Source organism: Heterocephalus glaber, unplaced genomic scaffold (assembly GCF_053883595.1).
Source record: "Heterocephalus glaber isolate CG9 unplaced genomic scaffold, H.glaber_assembly_v1.0 deba00000809, whole genome shotgun sequence".
Taxonomy (NCBI): domain Eukaryota; kingdom Metazoa; phylum Chordata; class Mammalia; order Rodentia; family Bathyergidae; genus Heterocephalus; species Heterocephalus glaber.
In genome coordinates this window covers 171,768-183,834 of record NW_028258163.1, presented here as the reverse complement: position 1 = coordinate 183,834, position 12,067 = coordinate 171,768, and the positions used below count along the sequence as shown (strand labels likewise).

At 39.0% G+C, this 12,067-nt stretch overlaps 1 protein-coding gene and 1 pseudogene across 6 annotated transcripts in view; both read right to left on the bottom strand.

Annotated features, from left to right (window-relative positions):
- Window positions 1-12,067, bottom strand: part of Golm2 (golgi membrane protein 2) — a 138,489-nt gene that overhangs the window by 125,805 nt on the left and 617 nt on the right. The gene's annotated exons all lie outside the window — the stretch shown is intronic.
- The window catches only part of LOC110345171 (dolichyl-diphosphooligosaccharide--protein glycosyltransferase subunit MAGT1-like), a 63,485-nt pseudogene extending 51,418 nt beyond the window's left edge, over window positions 1-12,067 (bottom strand). Inside the window, exon 1 of the transcript XR_015449770.1 lies at window positions 1-12,067. This exon is cut by the window's left edge and continues 24,523 nt beyond it. The product of XR_015449770.1 is annotated as a dolichyl-diphosphooligosaccharide--protein glycosyltransferase subunit MAGT1-like (transcript).

Genomic DNA, 12,067 nt, shown 5'->3' with positions numbered 1-12,067 from the left:
ATTGGTCCAGCACCCATCTCTCCAAAAATGAGCCACAGTGACAAAATCACCAACAATAAGAGTCAAAGACAAACTAGATACTGACATACCATAAGAATCATAAAAGCTACAACTGTATAACCTTAACAATGACACCCAGAGTTATAATAAAGAAACAAAGACAAAGTAAATATTCACGCACAGTAAATACCTTCTATATGTACCAACTATACCACCATTAACAATAGAAAAGAATTCAACAGTAATAGCACAGAGTCAACTGAACATCTAAAAATTAGCAGATCTAATTCTAACTAGGCCCTATCTTCTAATAGAAAGTCAGCTAAAGCTTTATATGAATACTGGTAAAGATAGAGGGGTGGAGAAGGGGAAAAATGAAAGAAGTAAAATTTGAAAAATAAAGATGAGAAGGGAAAAAGAGAGATAAAGGATCCTATTATAGAGTAAAAGAGAACAGAATTAGATAAAAGTAACAGGAGAATAAACAAAAGAAAAAAGAGCAAAATAAATAAAAAGAAAAGCACACAAGAGACAATCAAAGAAAGGAAAAGCCTAACTACAAAAACAATGAAGAAAAAGGGAAATGAGTCCAAACAATTTCTCTCTTTCTGAAAGAGCAGTTTCTTTCTAAGGTCTCCAGTATTAGAATCCACCAAATATTGGGGAGGGACAATGAGTCACCACTAAGACTTACTTTGTTTCCACACTCATGGTTTCTGTATGAATGTTAACTCCTGCCCTGTCTTTCCTACTTCGTGTAGTCCATCAATGGTGTCTACCCTAAAGCTGTATTCACTCCAGCTGCTCCCAGTTTCTGTGTCCCTCTCTATGTCTCAAGTCATGGCTTTCTCCACCTAGCTCTAAGGCCTGTGGATTTGTGAGGTGCTCCCATCCTCCAGAAGCCCCTCTATCCATACACCCCAGGCTATGGCAACCACCCAAGCTGAGGTACCTCTCTAATCAAATTGGCAGAGGGGGAAGCAGACCAGAGTTCTGTGTTGGCAGCATGGGGTAAGGGTGGGATTCAAGCCATCTGTTAGACTTCATGCCAGCACTTTCAAACCCAGCCCCCTCTGACCTGCCTGGCTTCTCAACTTGGAGAAGCCTTGCCAATCTAAACTTAAACTTCTCAGGGGGTCTATGTCTAGCCTGAGTCCTCTCTGACTGTTCCTTGTAGTTGTCTTCCACTCAGTCATTGTGGTAGAGTGACCCCAGAAACCTTGAAGTATTGTTTTTCTGTCACTGTTTGTAGCTGAGTCTTAAACAACCCCTTCCCAAAATGATTCAATTAAACACTCTCAAATATGGCAGGCATTGCTTTGGATTTCTTCTCGAACTCTAGCTCACTATGTCAAAGGAATTACTTTCAGAGTAAAATCCCACACTTTTTTTTTGCAGTTTACAATAACCATAAGCTTCTGTTAGGGTGAGCACTGCCAGTCCAATCTGGTGTTTCTCTCTGGAGCTACCAACCTTCTCCATTCTTACCTCTCCATTCTTACCTTGTGTTAGTGAAGACAGGTTCTTCCCTAGAAGTCAGGGTTACTGTTCTAGACTGCTTCATTCTTTTTTCTGCACTGTGTTCAGTTTCCCCAATTTCTCTGTAGTTTCTAGTTTTCCTGCCAGCTATTTCTTTGATTCCTGGAGATCTACTTTTTTTCTTCACCAAGTTGTTGTTTTCCAGGTATCTTGATTCCAAATTTCAGAGAAGCTGTATTTTGCTGCTAGTCTTTACTTTGTCATTTTTCATCTCCCTGAGCCTGCTCTTCACTGTCTGAATTTTTATCAGCATTCTGGTCTTCTGATCTCTGAGCAGAATGGACAATCAAGCTTGACTTATAGAATCCTAGGGCTTCTGTACCCAGCAACTTCAAACCTATCCAAACTCCTTCTGCAAACCATTTCCAAAGGCTTCTAAACCACATGGTCAGGTAATCACAGTAACATCCCACTCTCAACACCAAAATCAGTCTTACTCACTTTCTTGTTGCTGGGCCAAAATAATTGACACCAACAACTTAAAGGGGTAGAGGTTTATTTTGGCTCGCATTTTCAGTTCATGGTCAGCTGGCTCTAATGCAGGAAGGGGATGGTGGAAGTGTCTGGTGGAGGAAAACTGCTTATTCTTGGTGGCCAAGAGGCAGAGAGAGAAGAGAGGAGATAGGAAAGGAGAAATACCTTTCTAGGTTATACCCCCAGTGACCAGCTAGGCCTCATCTCCAAACAAGTGAGCTATATAGCACCTCTCAAAGCCTTGCCTCTGAGAACTTGAGTTTTAGGAGTTGTTCTTGATCTAAATCATAACCTCATAAAGAACTGAAAATGGATTTGAAGAGAGAAGCACAGAGTATATTTCAACACTGAGTGGGCTAGGAGTATTAGCCCACACGTGTAATCCCACCTAGGGGGTTAGCTGAAGCAAGACAATCACAAGTTCAGGCTGGCCTGGCCCACTGCAAAACCCCATCTCCAAAAATATATATAAAAAACATTGAGAGGGAGAGGAATAAGATATCCAGAATAAGTGGGTATTATTAAAAGTAGGGGGGAAAAGTTTCTAGAAGGAAGAACAGGAGAGAATAACAGTACAAAATGCTAGAGAAAGTCAAGTTTAAGTTTGAAAAGATTATTGATTCAGCCTCTGTTAATCATCAAATGAGAAGAAATGTTGCTCCAAGGTAAATTTAAGTTAGATATATAGAACTGAAATTGTAAAGGAAAGCACATCATTTTATGTTAAAGAGAAAAAAACTCCCTGTAGATAAGTTTTTAAAAAATCCTTAGGCTTGCACGCTATAATCACAGCACTTGGGAGCCTGAGGCAGGAGGATCATTTTGACTTCGAGGGCAGCCTGAGCTATATAGTGACTACATGGCAAGACCCTGTCTCCAAAAATAAATAAATAAATTAATTAAAATAAAATAAAAATAAAGTTATCCTCAGGAGAGGGGCCTATATGAAAGCCAATTGAGCAAAAGCTCTGAGGCAACAGTGTTTAAGCTAGGATCTACCTAGCCAGAAACAGTACAAGCAAGTTAACACTGGTTACAAGGAAAAATGCTAAAGCACTGTGAGAAACTGAAATTACCCAGCCAATTCCTCCAGAGAAACCAAAGTTTCCTCCAAGGAAACTTTAACTCTTTTGAGAAAGAAGTAAAATGGTGGTATCTTAGATCTTCATCTAAAAATTCCAAAGGATAGTGAGTTCCTATGCTTATTGAAGTAACAGTTCAAAAAATATTTCTTATCTCTCCAGAGAAAGATGTCTATGCCATGCTACAAGAAATGTCTCCTCACTGGAGTGGATAGAAGGGAGTGTTTTGAAAGTCCTTTTGCCTTTTCTTTGTATAACTAAATCCTAGCCATCATTTTTTAAGAAATAGGTTGTTTTATAATTTCCATGGAACTGCCTGAGATTCCTCAGTCCCTTATATCATGAAGCAAGTCAAAATGGAAAAATACGAAAATAAGAAAGGGAGACAAAAAGTAAGTGTGAGGATATGGCCAAGCATGGTGTTACATGCCTGTAGTCTCAACTACTCGGGTGGCTAAGGCAGAAGGATTGCAAGTTTGAGCCCGGGCAGCAACTGAGTGAGACCTTGTTTCAAAATAAAATACTAAAAAAGAGCTGAGGATGTAATTTAGCACTCTCTGGGTTTGATCATCCAGTACCACCAATAAACACCAAACCAAACCAAAAAACATTTTAGTATAGAGGCTTTGGTAGTATGTCTAGATACAAACCATAATAGCCTTCCTCCCAATGGAGTCTCTAGGAAAAGATTGTTTCAGCTTCCGATAGCCCCAGTCATGGTTTGGAATCTAATTCTAATCTCTGCCTCCATCCTCCATGGATGTCTTCTCAATATGTCTGTGTGTATCTGTGTATTCATCTACCACCTAATTCTGCTTTCTCCTCTTATGAGGCCACCTAATCCAATATGACTTCATTTTAACTTATTTAAATCTGCAAAGACCTATTTCCAAATTGATGCTGGGTGTTGCGGCCAGCACCTGTAATCCCAGCACTCAGGACGCTGAGGCAGGAGGATTGCTGCAAGTTCAAGGGCAGCCTGGACTACATAACAAGATCCTACCTCAAAACAAAAAAAACCCAAACCAAATAAAGTAATATTCACAGGTACTACCAAGGATTAGGACTTCATTATAATTTCAGGTAGAACACAAATCAACCCATAAAGTTTTCTAACAACACTAAGAACTATCAAAAAATTTTTAAAACATAGTCTTTCCTCAAGGAACTTAAAATTTTGTCAAGAAGACAAGGTTAACACATAAAAAGCTATTAGAAAAAACTGAACAAAATAAATTAGTGTGACACAAATAAATGTAAATTATGTATAAGTAAGGAAAAGTATAAGTTGAAGTTAGTGAGAAGATCTAAAGTTTTCTCAAGGCAGGGCAACTTAGTAAGACCTTGTCTCAAAATAAAAACAAAAAAAGAGGATAATAGAACTCAGTGCAAAGGCCCTGGGTTCAATCCTCAGTACTACACACATACCCAAAGAGGAAAAAAAAAGGGGGGAAAAAGGAAAAGCATATTAAGGATCAGAAGTCCTAGAGGCTTCAAAGTATATGTATATGGATCAGAAGTTGGACAATGCCAGGCTTGGTGGAGCATGCCTGTAATCCCAGCACTCAGGAGGTTGAGTCAGGAGGATTGCCGCCAGTTTGAGGCCAGTCCCGGCTACATAGAGAGACACTGTTTAAAAAAAACATAACTTGGCTAAAAGATTGGTAGAATAGAAACACAAATAGCAAAAGGCTACAAGGTAAACAGCAAGAACGAAAGCACAAAAAACTAGCAACTAACATGATACAGAAAGGCATTAGGGAGATAAAAGCAAGCAGAACAACCATCCTGAAACAGTGTGAGTGAGGAATAATGAAAGACAAACGTGGCAGGAGCCACTCTATGTAATACCTTAAAGATTAGACAGCAGAATTCTGACTTGATCCAGTGAGTACACAGCCCATACAAGGCTTTTTAATTTTTATTTTAATTTTTTGGTACTGGAGAACCTAGGGCATTGTACATGCTCTACCACCAAGTCACACACCAGACCTTCATTAAGGCCCTCTTTTTTTTTTTTTGGATGATGCGAGGGGATGGAACATATGCTAGGCAAGCACTCTACTACTGAGGTATACCTGCGGCCTCTGATAATAGGTACTCTGAAGATCAGGTTTGTTTATGGGGAGAACTGTCTGAAAGAAATAGAAACTGAGGCAAACACTCAATTTGACATGCTAAAGGAATCAAAGATAACACCAAAATATCTATCCATAGTCAGTTGAATGAACATCATTTATAGAGACCAAGAAGGTAGGAAAGAGTTTAGAGCATCAATTTTGTATGATTTATGAATAATTCAAAGTAGCAATTAAATTACAGATAGAACTTGGCTAGATTATGGCTGGCGAGGCAGAGGCACACATATGAATTATCATGTGAAGTATATTAAACGAACTGTAGAAGACTGATCTTCAAATTATAAAGGAACAGGTAGGGTCCAGGGACTTAGCTATAGCAACCATGAGAGGAGGAGTCAACTAACCCTAACCCTAAACGACCAGGAAATGAAGGAGAAAAAAAAAGACAGGGCCGGGGATTTAGCTCAGTGGTTTTGCTGCCTGCTGCGCAGGCGCAAGGACCAGAGTTCAATACCTGGTACCACAAAAAAAAAAAAAAAAGTTAGACATCCAGGAGAGCAAAGGGTAATGCAGGTACTGGAGCTGGACCTGAATCTTGGGGAGAAGGCAGGAAATAAATGAGGGAGTAGTTGTAGAATAACAGTTAACATAGCACTTGTTGAATCTTTTGGGGTTTTTTAGTATGTAGTAGTCATTTTAAAGAATCGTAATGCAAGAAATCAGCTTGACACCGCACTGAGCAGGCTTTAGATAGTACTGAATTGGCTTATGAATTTGGCTACTGATTAAAATTATGAGTCATTCCAAGGCCTATGTGTGATGATGTGCTGCAGAGCCTTCGGCCGGTGTACGGAGATAGACTTCCCTAGGCCAACTGTTACAATTGAGATCTCAATGATCAATGAGATTGTGACGTCTCTAATTGCAAGAAAACACTCCAGCTGAGGAACTGTGACTCTGTGCAGCCATTCTCCAAGAGTAAACATTAGCTGAGATAATGTAGGTGGCTTGTTAGCTACAACCTGCAAGATAGCACAGGTAGATAGTTAACTGTAACCTGTCCTTCAAAAGAAAACATCATTCTTCCTTTTTACAGCCTGGCTCATTAGTGTCTCAAGTTCTGCTGCTATTTCTTACATCTTCCTTTACACTGACTAATCCAGAGATCATGGTCTTAGCCAGGATAGAGTTAAGATCAGGTCTTAGCCAGGAGAGAGCTAAGATCAATTCCCAGGCCCCCAACTAATAAACTGTAGTTCTTTATTCCTTGTTCTTTGTATATTATTATTTCATCCCCTGCTGTATCCACAATCAGGCAATCGGGTGAGAGAGACCACCCCTCCATATGGAATTGGGCAACTCTGAGTTAACTGTGCTATTAGACAACTATGGATTAACTAGGTAACTATGCTCTTTGTAGAATGTACCTGAGTAGCCATGACAACTTCTGTATTCTGTCACCAAAGAAGCGTCACGTACTCAGAAAGTCCTGCCAGAGCTCTTCGCTCTCCCCGTCGCCACTGCTCTGCTTTGTGTAAATCCTGCTTGCTATATTCCCAGGGAAACTCCATGGAATTAAGCTTCATAGATGTGAAAAGAAATATATAAGGAAGTGGAAACTTCTATTTGGGGCTCTCGAGACTGACAGGAGTCATTCACTGAGCTGCTGGTAACATTAAAAGCTGGCTTTTGCTCTTATCTTCATGCTAAAGTTTTATCTGTGGCGGGGTCCTCATTGTTTCCTGCTTCAGGGCATCCCTGGATAACTGTCAGGCATCACCCGACATCTTAGTGAATGTGCTTAAACTTCACAAGAATGAGAAAGGTTATTACTATTATCTTCACTGGACAGACAAGGAAGCTGAGGCATGGAGATCAAAGTTATACATATACTAAATAGCGGAGTCAGGATTCAAACTTGCAATGAATATCTGCTATGTGCTAAGGTTTTATGGATACATACTTGGCGTGCAGATTGGTATTGTATATACATACAATGAAGATATTTTTTGGAAAAAATATAATATGCTTTTCATTCTCCCTTTTGGTGCATGACCTTTTCTTTATTCAAATAAAGGCATAAACCCAAGGAGGATTATGGTAGTTAAAGGGAAAAGAAGTCATTTACTATTCAGCTTTCAACCACAAAAGTGAATTTTATATGTGTACATTTGTAATAAGACAATAATTTGGAAAACTAAGCTAGGGCTTTGAGTATATTAGGAAAGTGCTCTGTCACTGCATTACACCTCCAGCCCAGAAGACAACTTTTTCTACATTCTAACAGCTCTTTTTATTAATCAAAAGCTTGATTTACCCCTCTTGGACCACACAGCTTTAGCGTACAATCTACAGGAAGAATCCAAGCTAGAATAAAAGAAATGCACTAAACCCAAGAAAGGCTGTGTGTGTGTGCATGCGTGAGGATGTGGGTATGCAGAAAGAGAGTGAGAAAGAGAGAATGAGAGAGAGAAAGAGGAAACAGAGAGATTCCCTCATTAGTTATAGGCTGAACTGTATTATGAACAATTCACAATTGAGGTCCCAACTCTTAGAACTAAGAATGTAATCTTATTCGGAGACAAGAACTTTAAAGAGGTGATTAAGTTAAAACAAGACCATTAGTGTGGGGCACTAACCCAATATGACTGATATCTAAGAAAGCGAAGAGCCACTAGGATGAAAAACACAGAAGGAGGGAGCACCATGTGAGGATAACACAGCAAGAAGGCATCTATCTGCAAGCCAAGGAGTGAGGCCTCTGAAGAAACCAATCCTGCCAGCACCCAGATCTGTGAGAAAACAAAGTTTAAGCCACCTAGTCTGCAGTATTTTGTTATGACAGCCCTAGCAAACTAATATACTTCTCTAAGCTGAAACCCTTTACAGGAAAAGCAAATAATAAGGTAAATTTGGGAAATGTGAGAAATGTGTTGTTTCTCACTTTTCTGGACTCTAATGGGAAAAATTTCAAGTTCTGTATTTAACAACCTACACAACAGATTGAAAATAGCAGGATGGCATAATAAACTGGAAGGCACAAAGGCCACCTTTCTAATTTCTGTGGAGCAGGGATTTGTAGATGCTCAAGGATGCCCTGACAGCAGCAATGGGTATATCTTAGCACCCAAATCTTGGTTTCTAATTCCATTCTCCAATAAAAGGAACTACAGCTCCTTAGAGAAACATATGACTCTAAGACTGAAGCAGAAAACACAAGATGAGCCAGCAGCATCTTACACTGCCAAAAAGGAGTGGGTATGTCACGATAAAATTAGGTGTGGGGTATGTGAAAATTCTGTTTTTTTTGACCTATAAAAGTAAGAAAGGGAGATAAGAGCCAACAGAAGGAACTTCCCAATGGCCAGAGGTGGAACAATTTGAAGAACAAAATAAAATAGCTCTGGATTATTGTCCAAAGTAAAAAAAAAAAAATCCAGAAATTTATATTAGTTTATGAAATAAATGACAGGATAAATTAATAAGTGAGGAATTCTAAATAGTGTATATAGATATACTGGCCCTGAGAAAAAGCATAATTCAACAGTCCTCCTTCACTGAGTGCAGCAGCAAATGACCTTCTTGAAAAGAATACAATATGGAAGGAGAAAAAAAGAGAAAGTTTACAATGGAGAAAGCTCACAAACACTGCCTCAAGTCAGGCGACCAAGGGTAACATCAAGGACACAGTCATTTTGAAAGATATGCTCTTGATATGGTGTGGTAGGACTGGCACTTAACCTCTGTGGGCCTCCTTCCAAAAACTAACACCAATTTAATCCCGAGGCAGAGTCAGACAAAGAGGTATGGTGGTGCATCCTTGTAATCTCATCTATTTGGGAGGCGGAGGCAGGAGAATGGCAAGTTTAAGGCCAGTCTAGTCAACTCAATGAGACCATATCTCAAAATTAAAAACAAAAAAGTCTGGGGATATAGCTAAGCACTCCCAAGGTTCAATTTCTCCATTCGGGGGGGGGGGGAGAGAGGAAGAGAATTAATCAGACAAATCCTAACCGAAGATCATTCTACAAAATACCGATCTGTAATCCTCAGAACTGTCAAGGATATCAAAACCAAAGAACATTTGAAAAAGCATCACAAACAAAAATAGTTAAAAGAGTCATGATGATTAAATGCAATATGGTGTCCTAGATGAGATTCTAGGACAGAAAAAGGACATGAAAAAATATGAATAAAGCTTGGTCCTCAGTAACAATATACCAATACAGGCTTATTAGTGGTAACAAATGCTTTTTCTAAGAGGCTAGTAATAGGGAAAACTGGGTATGGAGTATACAAAAATTCCCCGTACTATGTTCATAATAATATTCTAGCTCTGAAACTGTTCTAAAATAAGTTTGTTAAAAAGAAAAAGGTACAGACAAAAACTAACCTTTCTGTTTATTAAGCACCTCAGAGTCTCCTAATTAACCCCAGGAATGTTCACAAGAACTGGCATACAAATAAGAGATGCAGTTAGATACTTAGGGCAGGGCCAGGGATTTAGCTCAGTGGCAGTGCGCCAGTCTCGCAAGTGCAAGACCCTGAGTTCAATCCCTGGTACCAAAAAAAAAAAGATACTGCTACATTCTTCTGTAGCATGGTAACAGGCAGACAATGAAAGTAGTAATCTGTGATCAAATAAACAAGAAACTGGATTAAACAAAGTTAAATAGACTTCATTACTACTGGATTTATCAGAGGTATTAAGAAATACAAGGAGAGCCAGGCATGGTGGCGTGGTGCATGCCTATAATTCTAGCACTCTGGAAGGTTGAGAAGGGGGAGCCCAACCTGGGCAATTTTGCAACTTCACAAGAACCTGTCTTAAAGTAAAAAATAAAATTAGAAAGGGCTAGGGATATAACTCAGTGTGAAGGCTCTGGGTTCAATCCCTAGTACTGCTACATACATACATAAATAAATAAATAATAAGAACTCTAAGGGGTAGATACACTACTTAATATTTCCCTTCAAAAAGCTTTGCCTTTTTTCTCCAGGTCACCTATAAACAATTCCAAGAACAGTATTCTGTTTAACAGTGCTTTGGGAAATACGGTTCTAAGGGGAAAGGGCCCCAACAATTGAGTGGTTGGAGGAAAGAAAAATATCAAGCAAAGAATACAGTGAAGAAGGTGCAAGGAGAATCTACAGACTCCAATATTACAAAAACAAGAGAGGAGCTAGTTCTCAAAAAGCTTCAGACAAAAAAAACCCCAAAACTATAGACAATAAATAGGACCAAATTAGAGACTAAATAAACTCAGGATAAAAATGTTCTTTGGATCTGAGATGGATAACTTACAAAGCAGTTTCAGAAAAGGGGAAGAAAGATAGCAGACAGCATTTTAAAAGATTAGAGTGGGGATCAAAAATGAAGTAGATGGAGGATTAAGAGACCACAAATAACTTGATGTTGGCAATGAAAGTTTCAAAAAAAAAGTCTGCATGATAGAAAAGAATATACAGAGAAATTTTTTTTAATGTAAAACAAGAAACACCCACACACGGTTGAAGATAAAATGTGAAAACTCGCTGAGACTGATCACAACCCAACGGATCGAAGAAATGGAATCCAGAGGACATACTAGGAAAGACATTTTTTTTTCTTGAGACTGGAGAAATCTGAATAGTAATGCTTAACCATTCCAAGTCTAAAGACCTCATTTTAATACTCCAAAATCTCATGGATTTCTTCCTACTCTACCCAAGAGTATGTTTCAGTCTGTAAAGTTCACTGTGTAGAAAGTGCACAAATCTGCTGATTTCTTGCCTCTCTGAGGATGTCTGTGCTATGAAGAGGAGGAAGTTACAAAGAATTTACCTGAAGGCCTCAATCTTTATGAAATTAAGAAGGCTGATGACAATAGGAATGCTGGGAGTTCATGGATTTTAATTTATAATGTTTTAATATAAATGATTTTGATACACAAAAACTTGGAAACTTGGGCCAAAAAGTGAAGATTACTAAAAAATACAAAAAGGAAGAGATGTACTATCTCACCCAGAAATTTTCATTACTCTGCTCCACCAACAGAACTTGCATGTCATGAACTATTACTATAGCCACTAATATACTGGTGTGCACAGGACTGTTAAGTAGCAGGTATGGGTACAGTCCAGTTTTAAACTTTTAAAATTTAACACTTTATATTTTCTATCTATATAAAACACCAACCCTAAGAGCTACTTAACCATACACAATTTCATTTTATTTTCTTTTAAGAACAACGGGGACACAGACTTGAGATTCTGTTGTTTAGAACTTATTTTTAGATTCTATCATTTTGGCTAATTTCATTAACAATTCAAATTGAATAGGTAATTATGGATTAACTAGGTCCAAGCTGCAAGTGTGGCAAATACATGGCTCCTGGACCTATTTATCACAACATTTTAATGACAGAAAGGTAGTAATGTCTGATTTATCTGATAATAGATTTAAGAAATCATGTTGCTTAAAAATGTGCTGATCACCAAAGAAGGAGTTAAAAGAGGTATATCTTTTTAAGTAAAGAAATTAATATTGACCCATGTGCACAGAACAGGGATGAGACAATGCCCACACCAAACCTGGCGGCCTCCAGATTTGTGTCTGTGAACCCAAGGTGACCACATAGGCCAGATTAGCACTGCCAGCTCAGCAGCTGAGCTTGGGGAAACGGCGGCATCCGCAAACAGGCCACTCTGGAGAACCAGAATTTGCAGCCAGCATCTGGCAGGGACTAGAGAATTGTGGCACTGATAAACCGAGAAAAGTCTGGCAGAAACAGATTTATTAGGAGTAAGGGAAGCTGCCAGAATAGCAACCCTGGAAGAGCGGAGGAAGCGACCGCGGAAACCGACATCGGAGCTCAAAGAGGCACCCTGGGAGGCTGGGGAAGGGGCCGC